General features: G+C 38.5%; 1 protein-coding gene across 6 annotated transcripts in view; it reads left to right on the plus strand.

The window, feature by feature from the left end:
- The first annotated feature begins 873 nt into the window (after window positions 1-873).
- LOC138764158 (ERC protein 2) overlaps window positions 874-12978 on the plus strand; it is an 871420-nt gene continuing 859315 nt past the window's right edge. For all 6 annotated transcript variants that reach the window (XM_069939655.1, XM_069939657.1, XM_069939658.1 and 3 more), the window contains exon 1: window positions 874-1056. The gene's annotated coding sequence lies outside the window, so the exon portion shown is untranslated. The remainder of the gene's footprint in view (window positions 1057-12978) is intronic.

A 12978-nucleotide genomic window follows, 5' to 3' on the forward strand; every position in this document is an offset into this window, starting at 1 on the left:
CTCCACCTCTGGAGACACATTATCTATTACACATGCATGGGCTCCCACAGCTACCTGGATTATACCTCTTTCCACACTGCTCTTTCTTCAAATTCCTTTACCTCACTTCTGTCAGTCACATCTGTTCACAGAGTGTGACTTTCTACTTCAGAACATCCAAAATTTCCTTACTTTAAACATGGATTCCCACCTTCATATTATTGATTAAAACCTATACCTGTACCCCCCCATTTCTCATACTTCTGCCATTGTCTCACCTTGTTCTCTCTCCGCCCCCCCCCCCCCCGCTTCTCACCACCCAAGGCAGAACAGGGACGAGTTCCTTTGACCCTCATTTTGCACTCCACCAGCTTCGACACTAATAATATTAAGCTCAGCCCATCAGCAACAGCTTATTGTTTGCTCAAAGTCCCAAAATCTGCAGCTTTCGTGTCTCTATTGACCATGTCTGGAATACTGTGTACAAGTCTGTCTCCCTAACCAATGATGGATGTACTTGCCATCTTCAATAGGATTCTTTCTTTGGCTTGGCTTCGCAGACGAAGATTTATGGAGGGGGTAAAAAAGTCCACGTCAGCTGCAGGCTGCAGGATTAAGGAAGTGAGAAAGCACATTCTCTCCTCCTCAGTTCTGATCGAGGGCTTTTGACCTGAAATGTTTCTCTTTCTGTAGAAGCTGCTTAATGGCATTAGTTCCTCCAGCAATTGTATTTTTATTTCTGATTCCAGGAAATGCACTTTTATTTATTTATTTTTGGAATTGTATTATCTTGTTTGATTGTTTTGGGGAGTTGAGTGGAAGACAAGAATGTTTGTCACCGTTATGAAACATTAATAACCTGTGTCAAGGAGCCCCTGTTTTATTCTTTTCCAGAAAATAAGACTCAGGACACATCAGTTGGGCCTCTAGATTTTGAGATTGATCATCTTTTCTCATCTGCACTTCCTTCAACAATTCTGCACTTTCCTGTAAAACCAATTGTGACTTTTAATGCGTTGACTCCAGGAGCAGACCTCACTGAGGCAAGGCATTACTGCAGATACCTTTCTCCAAACTGTAAGTCACTTCCTTTAACATTTCAGAGTAGTCTATTGCATAAAACAATCCATTTTAGATGAAGATGTCTCATTGAATGTAAAATCTATGTCCAGAAAAAGGAAGCAATAGAACAGAACACTGTAAAGGGTAAAGTTGCCCTTTTTAAATATCTGCACAACTGATAGATAACGCGCCATTTATCTGATGTCACTGTTCCGAGATGAAAAAAGTTTCAGGAAAGCTATGCACTAGATTTATCGGCCTCAGTTCTGCTTTCAGCTCACATTAGTTTTTCTACATTTTAACTTGCTTTCCCCCCCCCCCCCCCCACCTATAATCTCATCACTTTAAATGACTGTTCTCTAACAGAGCCTGTCCCTCTCTTCCTCTTTGCTGTATAACTGCTCTGACTTTGTGCACTGGGTGTGCTCTGTGAGTCACTGAATAAAAATCAATTATAGAAATGCCAAAGTTAAACTGTATGCATCTGTACTCAGATTTCCTATGTGTTTTGATATCTCCTTTCAACCTTAAATTGCTCCAGTCCAAGTCTGGGTATGGATTTATTAAATTCGTCTGTTGTACTATTCAATTTAATATACTTTCCTGTGTTCATGTAAATGATCACTATTGCCTTGCTTCTATTATTTTTTTAAACTTCTTCAGATCCAAAGAATTACTGTACTCAGACATGTTGCCCTGGTTCTTTCTCCACTTCCAGATTCCTTTATTGTTATGTACACAAAATGTGTTTTCCTTTGCTTGCCCTATAAAGGTACAAAGGCACCACTAATCCAGTGCCCCTAACCAGATGAGAAAGAGATTCCCTTCAGAAACATCAAGTCTGTGGATCCTGCCACCTCCTGCACTCTCATAAACTCCTTGGCCACATGGTCTTGCTTCCATTCCAGCAGTGAGGCTGAAGTCGAGGCATCCAAGTCACCCTTAAATACCTTCCCACTTATCCTTTGATCAACTGAATGAATGTTTTGGAAATTTAATTTGTTGAGAAACTTGAGAGCTGTAGTCCATTTCTGGAAATACTGACCACATAGTTGCTTAGTAGTGTAATGTTCTTTGGCTCCTTAGAGAGACATGAATGAAACTTTTGTGGTGATATGTAATTACACCACTAGGTCACCAGGGGTCATCCCGGTGACCTTGTATATAAAACAGTCCAGAGCGACAGTCTAGCCTTCCAGGTTCATCTTGCAGAGAGACAAGACCTCTTAGTGTACATATTGGTTTATTAAAGCTGTCTTATACTCACACTGCTGGTGTGGTTATTGTCAATACAACTTTGACATTCCATATTCCATTAGTGCAAAGTATTGTTGTTACCGTCTTTGTCTTGTGCCTTTAAAATCCCAAAGCATCACTGCAAATGATAGGTGAGGGTGGAAAGGAACTGCATTTCCATGTAGATTTGCAAACTTATGAAGCAAGTTGTGGTCGAGAGATTGCCTTTAGAATTCGCCAAACTTATCTCTATTGTTTAATCACATCTAAGCAGTGTTATCTTTCCTTCACATTTTAATGTTTTTGATTTCTCAATTTGAACATCATAACAAGTCTAGAAACACAAGTTTTGTTTGTTGAAAATTCTAAGGAAATTACTAATTGCTTGGACAGACTTCATCCTGTAACAATGTCTGGAAGATGTTGATATGGCCTGCAATTTTGGCTTAATTAATCATTCCATGTACTGTGATAGACACTTTCAATATGCCCAGGCATTAAAAACAATCTTGGTACAGCTTGAAATCTGGGTTTGTCCCCATAATTGACTTCCTCTTTCATTAATGCTTGGGGAAAAAAGATAAGTCAAATCTAAAATAATTTTTATAATGGAGAAACATGGACGTGCTAATTATTATGTACTCAATTCATGCACTGGCTATTTCTTACACAAAATATGTGTTCTCATCATGGCCACGGTGGATCAAATTTGAACTTAGACATTGACATTAATGTCAGGAGTTACATTTTTGATTTTTTTTTTGGAAAGATGTGTATCTATAAATGCATCACGACAGAATATCTTGTACAAATGTGACCACAAAAGATTGCTGTACAATCAGAAATCAAAATATCTATTTTTAATCATTAAGTTTTGTAGTTAAGATTAACAGAAATTAAGGAGCACCATGTCTTTTTGTGCAGTAAGTAACACCTTCTACGAAGTAGCTTTGTATTAAAGAAAAAAGTAAAAATATCCTTCCTTTGGATCTGCACCTCCTAAAAGGTGTCATGATCAGGAACTTAGTACTTCAATGAACATTGTAAACAGCCAGCTGAAGCAGTCAAATTAGGATAAAGAAAAATTAAAAATATGATCAGTTATGCTATTGATTTTTACACAACTAATACGTGATACTCTCCCAAAAGCATTTTCCTTCCTTCTTGGTCATACAACATGGAAACAGGTCCTTCAGCCCAAATTTCCCATGCTGACCAAAATGTCCAACCTTCACTAGTTCCATGTGGCTGCATTACTCTAAATCTATCTAACCAATTTTTTTGTAAATGTTTCAATAATACCTGCCTCAACTAGATACACACATGAACCTCTATATACAAAGGAAAAATTTACCCCTCAGGTACATCTCTTCCCACTCCCCCCCCCCCCCCCCACCTTAAACCTATGCCCCCAGGTTACCGATTCCTCTACTCTGCATTTTCCCAATTATTTCTCTCATGATTTTGTATTCCATCTTGAGATCACCCCTCCTTATTCTGCACTCCAAGGAATAAAGCCCCAGCCTGCTCACCCTCTCCTTTTTCCGCAGGCTCCAATTCTTGGCAATACCCATAATAGTCTTACTAGCCGACTTATCTGTAATGTCACCTCTGACCATTGCTGTGACATCCTCCTTGACCAATAATGCAACACCCTTTCCTCTTTTACCCTTGTGCTGTCTTCCCTGAAGCACCTGTATCCTGGAATGAAGACTCCAAGCATTCATAGATTTCTTAGGGGGAAGCTAGTTAGAGGTTTTGTGTCAAAATACATCCTGATTTTACTTTTGAATCGTTTAACCCTATTTTAAAGTTGTACCCCTTCATATCAATTTTACTTGCAGAGAAAATAATTTCAAAATATCCTCACCACTTTATCAGGTATGCATGCTATAATAGAAGGAATGATTTTGCACCTGTACTGCAAAAACAATTTTAAAATTAACATTTTGTTCCCTTTAGCATGCTCTGGTTTCTCAGTAGGGTACATGGTGGAGCTTCAGCTTTTACCATTTCCTGTGCTGTCCTTTTTCTATAAACGTCTGTATTTTATATGTTTTGTTTTAAATCTACAGTAAATGCCCTAAGATCTGCATGCCAGAAATCTGGACAACCCGAGAATCCGCACTTTTCAAAAACTCCCAGTCTGTTCAAATTTAGCTGGCTTTTGTGTGCGTTCATGCATGTGTTAAGTACCACAGATGCACAGTGGCAATTTCTGTTTTCTTTAAAACTGTTTGTTTTGATAAATGAAGCATGTTGCAATTGCTCATGAATAAACAATCAAAATTTACCTGTTCTTCTCTTCTTCATTCCTCCTTAAATTTGAATTTTAAAAGTAGGGCCTAAGAATCTCAAAAATCCAGACTGACCTAATTCCTGAGCAGTCTGATTTTTGAAGTAGATTTTAATAGAAATTTACTTCCTTAATCCTGCTCTTACCAGCATGTTCTCCAGATGTCCAACTATGAAACATTTGAAATTTAAACTCAATACATTTATAGACAAAATACTTTAGATTGAAAACAGGACTGCTAAAATTGAGGAGAACTCTTAAGTACAGTTTTTAAAGTTGTGGCTGACATGTTTATTTGTTCAAAAGCTAGCTTTAATATTTGTTATCTTCTCTGGGCCATTTGCTTTGCACAAGATGAATATTTCACCAAGGATCTCAAGTTGTGTGGTTGAGAACTGAAGGTCACATTTAATTAACCGGCTCAAGTTACTTAATTAGACCTACTCATTAGTCATAATATTGTATTATATGGAGCCATTAATGTAGCAACATTTCCCAAGGCACTTCAAATGAGTGTTATTAAACAAACTTCTATATTGACATAATCAAGGATGAATCAGGGCACTTGGTCACAGAACTAGAGTTTAAGGTAAATCACGAAAGAGGAGGGACAAGTGAGGCATGGAGGAAATATTTTGGCTTGGCAGCTGTAAGCACTCCTAACAATGTGCAAGAATTCAAATGCAAATGATTTAAACAGTCAAAATTGGAAGGCTGCAGATATCTCTGTGGGTCAATGACTGGGAGATGATTTACACAGATGGGGAGATTTTGAAAAAGACCTAGTTTTAAAATTGACAGGTTTCATCAGTTAGACTACAGTAAGCATAACATGGCTAGTCAAAAAATTGAAGGGAAAAAATAGAGAATGGTAAGCTAGTCAGTCATCAGGAACATGCTGAAATTATTAAAGCATTTAGAAAAATAGCACGATTATTTCATATTATTATTTAATTATGAGATGAAAGGAGGCCATTTAGCCCATTGAATCTGTCAGCTCTCAGAGCATTCCTGCCAATCCCACTTCCCCCCCCCTTATTTCCCTATAACATTCTGTCACACAAGCCCATTAAATCTCTGTGATTCTCCCACAGTATCAAATTACAGTATCCAATTAGTCGAATATCCAGAAAGAGTTTAGAATGTGGGAGGAGCTAAAAGACCTGGAAGAAAATTGTGCACACACAGGAAGAACGTGCACAGTTCAGAATCAAACCCAGGCCACTGCAGCACCACTGTTCCAGCACAGGTGGTTTTATGAAAGAAAAAAAATATTTTCTTCGATGTAATTAATAGGACAGATGAAAAGATGCCAGTTCATGGGCCTGGCCTGAGGAGCCATGTAGATGCTGAGTTCATGGGCTGACGGAAATATGGATTCTGAATTGGTTAACAAACAGAAAACCAAGAATAAAAGTAGAGAAACACAAACAAAATATGTTGTTGTTGAAGAATATCACCCAGGTTACAACCTCTTCTCCCTTTGGCCAGAGATTCAGTAGCTTGAAGACCAATATCTCTAGGTTCAAGAACAGTTTTTTTTTCAATGGCTATCGGGTCTTGAACATCCCCTTGTTAAACTAACCATGGACTCGTGTGCTCCAACACCACAAAAGGATTGGCTGCATTATTGGAAAGTCACGTTGTTTGCACCAGAACAAATGAATATTTATTACCTTTTTTTTTGCATTTATTGTCTCTTTTTAACTAAATTAAGTATACTATTGTCAATGTTTTTAGGTTTTTTTGTAGAATTTTTTTTTACAAAGTACCTGTTCAGTTACAGCAAGTAACAATTTTGGTACATATGTACATTATACAATATATAATGGCAATCAACATTATCAAAATAGACATGCTGTAATTGTTGGGTTGCTTCTGGAATCAGTGATGGTAGATTGAGCATCATGAGAGGAAACATGAAATTGTCTACTGTTACGAGCCCAGAGGACCCCAAATCCCAGCAGCAATAGATATTCACCACGACAAATAGTTACTTAAACAAAAATTGCTTTTAATTATCTTTAAACATGAAAATAGAATCAAACTTTAACTTATCTCTATTGACTTACTTAACCCCCTTCTAATTCTAAGCGCACGTGTATGTAATGTGTGTGTAAGTTCAGAAAAGTTCTTTGGTTCACAGTTCAATCTCACTTCTTATTCCTCCAAGTTCATTGGTTGCAGGCAATTCTTACACAGAATTTAACATAAAAGTTCATCAGGCTTTGGTGCTCGAAAGGTAAATGGTTACTGCTCAGGAAGGTTCATGCGGTTTTCAGAGAGAGACATGTTGTTACAGGACATCCACAACTGATGTACTTCCATCAGTCACCTCAATGTCTTGCTGTCAAAACTTGCTCCATCAGGGTTCTCCAGATGATAACCTCTTTCTTTCAGGTCACCACAGAGTACCTTTTGTTTCTCTTATTTCATGAAACATTAGACTGCCAGTCCTTTCCTTTTGCATGAAGCACAAGGGCTTTGACCAGGCCGTCTTCCAGTAGGGCTTGCCAGCTTGTCCTGTTTCAGTCCCAGCTACCTCTCCTGGCTGTAACACTGTCAAGTTCTCTCTCTCTCTCTCTCTCTCTCTCTCTCTCTCTCTCTCTCTCTCTCTCTCTCTCTCTCTCTCTCTCTCAAAGCCTGTTTAACCACTTACACCAGCAAGTTCTTCTTCAGACAATAGCAGCTCCAGCCTGCTTTTTCATCTGTTGCCTTTGGTAAACAACACGTCTCTTGAGCACTCTTCAAAGCTGTCCCGGCCCTGATATGTCTAGCATGGGCAGACCTCCAGTATTTCAAATAAGATCTGTTTTAAAGTGTTTGTATGTAACCTACTCTAACAAACCTTTCCCAATTTATCTCCCAAACACATAACTATATTCTGTCACACTACTTTGAGAGGAGGTCGATCAAGAGGTACTTAAATGTGCAAATATTAAAATTTGGCCATTAGATAAATGTAGTTACCCTTTGTGTAATTGCAGTGAAGAGGTCTTGGTACGATGGGGCTTATTTGGTGACTGCACACCTGGATACTGGGTACAGTTTTGGTCTTTTATTTTGAGAAAGGGTATCCTTGCCTTAGAGGTAGTGCAGAAAGGTTCTCTAGATTGTTATTTTCCACATTGAGGGAATTGAGGAACAAAGAAAGGCATCTCCTCAAAACAAAAGATTCTTAAAAAAGAGGGAGTTATGTGGAGATGATAGATGTCCTGAGGTCCTTTCTTCATTGAGTAGTGAATAGTTCCTGGAGATGATCTGCAGAGAAGGGGGGCTAGCCACTTAACAGTGAGGTGAGGAGGAATTTCTTCTGTGGTTGTGAATCTTTGGAATTCACCACTACATTCAGCTGTGAATGGCAAGCCACTTCAGCAATTTCAAAGATGAGAAATTATTAATTTGGAGGGTAATCCAAGCCCAGAAAAGGGATTGAGACCAAAATTAATTGACTAAAATAATAGAACAGGCACACAATCAGTTCCAATGCAGGGCTTTGACCGGAAGAGTAAGCCATCTTGTCTCAGGAATTAACAGAGGACTAACCGGTTAAGGATCCAGTGGGAAAGGAAAACAATTAACACACTGGCGTCAAATGACATCAAATCATGCAGGGGATTGATGGCTCTACCCTTACTCATATCCCCGGCGTTAGCTGATGCCAGAATGTTGATTAAACCAGTGGAAAAAGTATAACTTCTGTCCATTCCATTCCATTCAAAGGTAAAAATTGTGGGTTTGCCAAAAGATTTTGAAAGGCTCATCCTTGGGGATGAGTGTGTTAGTTGGAAAAGCAGTTAGTGTCCCGGTTAAAGCTGGCCCAGTGGAAACAGCACAAAGGGGATCCTATCCAAGGACACTGCATGGCCAATTAACTGGGATGCCAGTGGAAAAAGGGCTGTAGACTGACCTTTTCACTTCGTCGAGGCTGCCTGACCCACTGAGTTAGTTCCTTCTGCAATTCAACTTATTTTTGCTCCAATGTCTCAGATTTCAGGTACATACATGACATCACATACAACCCTTAGATTCTTTTTTCCTGCGGGCCAGGCAGAATTACCATTAATAAAAAAATAAACTGTACACATCGTAAAACATGTAAACAAATAAAAAAAACTGTAAACCAATAATGAACATAAACAAACTGACTGTGCAATACAAACAGAACAAAAAAAAATCAATAAAATGCACGTGGGGGGGGGGGGTGCGTGGCAAGTTGGCATAGAAGAAAGACGTCTGTTTCACCTCTCCCCAGCTGGATCATTAAATACCCGGTTTTTAAACAGCATAAAAGTGGTTAAAAATAAGATTTGCAGTTATTTAAATAACAGTGCTTCGTGATGGCATCTAGTGTGAAAAAATTTAAACCTCAGCTTCAGAAAAAACTACCATATAAAAGTGCAGAAGAATTGAGGCCTACCTGCATAGCTGAATCCATGGAGTCGTCATTGGGAGTCTCCAAGCCTCAGAGGACTCCAGCCCATTCAAGTCTGACTCCGGCGCCGATCCTGCATCCGCAAGATCGCACTGGCTCATCAGTGAACACGGCCCTTGCCAACCTGCATTCACGTGAAGCCGTGCATGCGGGTAGCACGGCCGATAAGGGGACCCATGAACCCGCGACGTCATTGGGTGGCCCAGTGGTGCGCAGTGTAGTGTTGGAGGATGCTCCTGCACATCTAACGGCTTTTCCTGGCCTGCGTGGGGCATCGCAGTTCCGAGAGCTGCTGGAGAAAGTCTGGGCTGTAGGGGAGCCCAAGCGCTGGCATCCCAAAGAGGTCGGGGTACTGGCGACGGGTGTACAAACCCACAGCCGTTCAGCCAAGGCACCTATGATGACTGAGGAAGAAGAAGAACTTACCTTATTGGATTTTGTCCAGGAGGAGGAGCTTGCAGTTAAAGAAGGTGGATTGCAAAAAGTGGAAGTGGAATCTGGACTGGATTCAGTTTTTACTGTTTTGGAAGGGATTGCTTGTCAAATGCACAATATGTCAAAACAAATATCAACTCAAGTGAATCAAGGACTTATGGAGATGAAAATAAAAATGAATACCTTGTGTGATGAAATGTCAACTGTGAAACAGGAAATGACTGTAGTTAAAAGTGATATTAATAAATGTATAGAATCAGTTGATACTGTGCAAGATAATTTTAAGAAAATTGAAACCGCCTTCTCTGAGTGTCAAACACAAGTAGAACATAATAAAGAAAAATTGTAAAATGTAGAAGGTTCTTTTGTAGATTGGGGGATTCAGAAAAGAGATTTAATGAAGAAGATTGATTCATTGGAAAATCAAAGTTGAAGGAATAATGTGAAAATAGTTGGTCTCCCAGAGGACATTGAAGGTGCTGACACTATAAAATTTTTTAAGCACTGGATCCCAGTGGTGCTGGGTAAAGAACTTTTCCCTGAAGGTTTGGAATTGGATAGGGCTCACAGAGCTCTGAGAAGGAAATCACTTCCAGGACAACCACTGAGAGCAGTCTTGATGGCAGTGCAGAACACAAGGCAGAATCGATCTCCATTAATGGTTCAAAATAATAGTGTATTTTTATTCTGATTTGAGTCAAGAAGTTATTAGAAGACCACGAAAATTTAATACGGCCAAAGATGTTTTGAGGCGAAAAGGCTACAAGTTTGCTTTTCATTATCCTGCAATTTTGAAGGTTTTCTATGGAAATTTTCAATCTCAACTTTTTGAGAATGATCACGATGCTTTGGTTTTTGCTAATTCTTTGCTGGAATTGCAAAGAAATGGGTGTTCTCCTCCGTTATCTCCTAAGAGGAGGGGAAATGGAAATGGACATGGGAATGGAAAGAATGGAAAGAATAGAAAGTATGGAAAGAATGGAAAGAAAGAAGAGTTGACACAAAGTCTTCTTGATGTTGAAGATCCGGAGCAGTTGCTGGGCTTGGAATCACTGGGCTGAATATATGGACTATATTCTATTGTGTTTGATTAAATAATAAATATGTATCTGGCTGGGGGGATGACACTGAAAACTTTGATAGTCATCTGCCGCTAGTGGGTTCCCCACACCCAGATTTTTAGGGTATTACTACCTTTGGGTGGTTTAAAAAATTTTTTTGAATGTTTTTTTTTCTTGGAAGAATTATAGAAGGGAGCATTATTTTAGAGTGTGTAAATATATTAGTAGTTAAAAAAGATGTTTAAATTGAATTTTGCAACTTTTAATGTTCAGGGGTTAAATAATCCAATTAAGAGAAAGAGAATATTAGCTTATATAAAAAAAATGAAAATTGTTATTGCTTTTTTACAAGAAACACATTTGACTGAGAAAGAACATCTGAAATTGAAAAGAGATTGGGTTGGTCATGTTTTTTCTTCTTCTTTTAATTCTAAGGCAACAGGAGTAGTGATTTTGATTCAGAAAAATTTACCATTTGAATTGGATTCTTCAGAGGGGTATGCTGGCAGAGTATTAAGAGTGAACTGTAAAATTTTTGCTGAATCTTTATGCCCCTAATATAGATGATGAGCGATTTATTTCAGAAGCTTTTTTATTGTTAACTCAAACTAATGAAAATGTTTTAGTTGGTGGTGATTTTAACTGTGTTCTCGACCCTTTGTTGGACAGAAATCCAAAAGGTATAAGGAAATCAAAGATGGCAACACAAATTAATACATTAATGAAAGATTTAAATTTGGTGGATATTTGGAGAAAAGTTAATCCTACAGAGAAAGATTTTTCTTTTTATTCTTCAAGACATGATTCATTTTCCAGAATTGATTTATTTTTGGTATCAGCACATTCACAAGGTAGAGTATTACGAGCTGAATATAAAAGTAGAGTTATATCAGATCATTCATTATTACTTTTTTCCTGTGAAAGTTCGTAGGTAGTACATCCGTCGTTTAGATGGAGGTTTAATGCAATGTTATTGAAAAAAAACAGTTTGTTACTTTTGTTAAAGAGCAGATTTCTTTATTTTTGACTGAAAATGTTAATTCTGTGGATAGTCATTTTGTAATATGGGATGCTTTAAAAGCTTATTTGAGGGGGAATATTATTAGTTATTCTACAAAAGTTAAGAAATAATATATGGCAGAAAGGTTAGAGTTAGAAAATAAGATTGCTGAGTTAGAGAAGGATTTTTAGAAAGGTGCAACAGAAGATAAAAAAAGTTGCATTGGTGAGGTTGAAATTATGTTATGATACTTTACAAACATCAGTTTGAGCACTTAATTCATCGATCTAAACAATGTTATTATGATCGGTCCTGGGTCCACTATTGTTTGTTATATATATTAACGATCTGGAAGTAGGGGTGGAGAATTGGATAAGCAAGTTTGCGGATGATACAAAGATTGGTGGTGTTGTGGACAGTGAGGAAGATTACCGTAGATTAAAAGGTGATTTAGGAAGGCTGGAGGTGTGGGTTGAGAAATGGCTGATGGAATTTAATACAGATAAGTGTGAGGTGTTACATTTTGGAAAGGCAAATCTAAATAGGTCATATGCATTAAATGGTAGGCTATTGAGATGTGCAGAGCAACAAAGGGATTTAGGAGTGATGGTAAATAGTACCCTCAAGGCTGATACTCAGGTAGATGGTGTGGTGAAGAAGGCATTTGGAATGTTGGCCTTCATAAATCGGAGTATTGAATTCAAGAGTAGGGAGGTTATGATGAAATTGCACAAGGCATTGGTGAGGCCAAATTTGGAGTACTGTGTGCAGTTTTGGTCACCAAATTATAGGAAAGATATAAACAAAATAGAGAGAGTGCAGAGAAGGTTCACGAGAATGTTGACAGGATTTCAAGGTTTGAGTTGCAGGGAAAGGTTACAGGGAAAGGTTGTGCAGACTAGGGCTTTTTTTCTCTGGAGCGCAGAAGATTGAGGGGGGACTTGATAGAGGTGTTTAAGATTTTAAAAGGGACAGACAGAGTAAATGTGGATAGGCTTTTTCAATTAAGAGTGGAGGAGATTCAAACTAGAGGGCATGGTTTAAGATTGAAGGGGGAAAATTATAAGGGGAACATGAGGGGAAATTTCTTTACGCAAAGGGTAGTAGGGATGTGGAATGAGCTTCCGGAAGACGTGGTTGAGGCGGGATCATTGGTTACATTTAAGGATAGACTGGATAGTTACATGGAGAGGAGAGGACTGGAGGGGTCTGGACCGGGTGCTGGTCAGTGGGACTAGGATGGTGGGGATTTATTACGGCATGGACTAGTAGGGCCGAACTGGCCTGTTCTGTGCTGTAAGTGGTTATATGGTTATATGAGTTGGGGGAAAGAGCTCATAAGGTACTTGCTTGGCAATTGAAAGCTGAACAGAAGTCTTGGACTATTAATGCTGTTAAGAAGAATTCAAAAGTTACTTACAAACCTCAGGAAATCAAAGACCAGTTTTATTCATTTTATTTGAAATTATATATT

Source organism: Narcine bancroftii, chromosome 5, assembly GCF_036971445.1.
Source record: "Narcine bancroftii isolate sNarBan1 chromosome 5, sNarBan1.hap1, whole genome shotgun sequence".
Lineage (NCBI taxonomy): Eukaryota > Metazoa > Chordata > Chondrichthyes > Torpediniformes > Narcinidae > Narcine > Narcine bancroftii.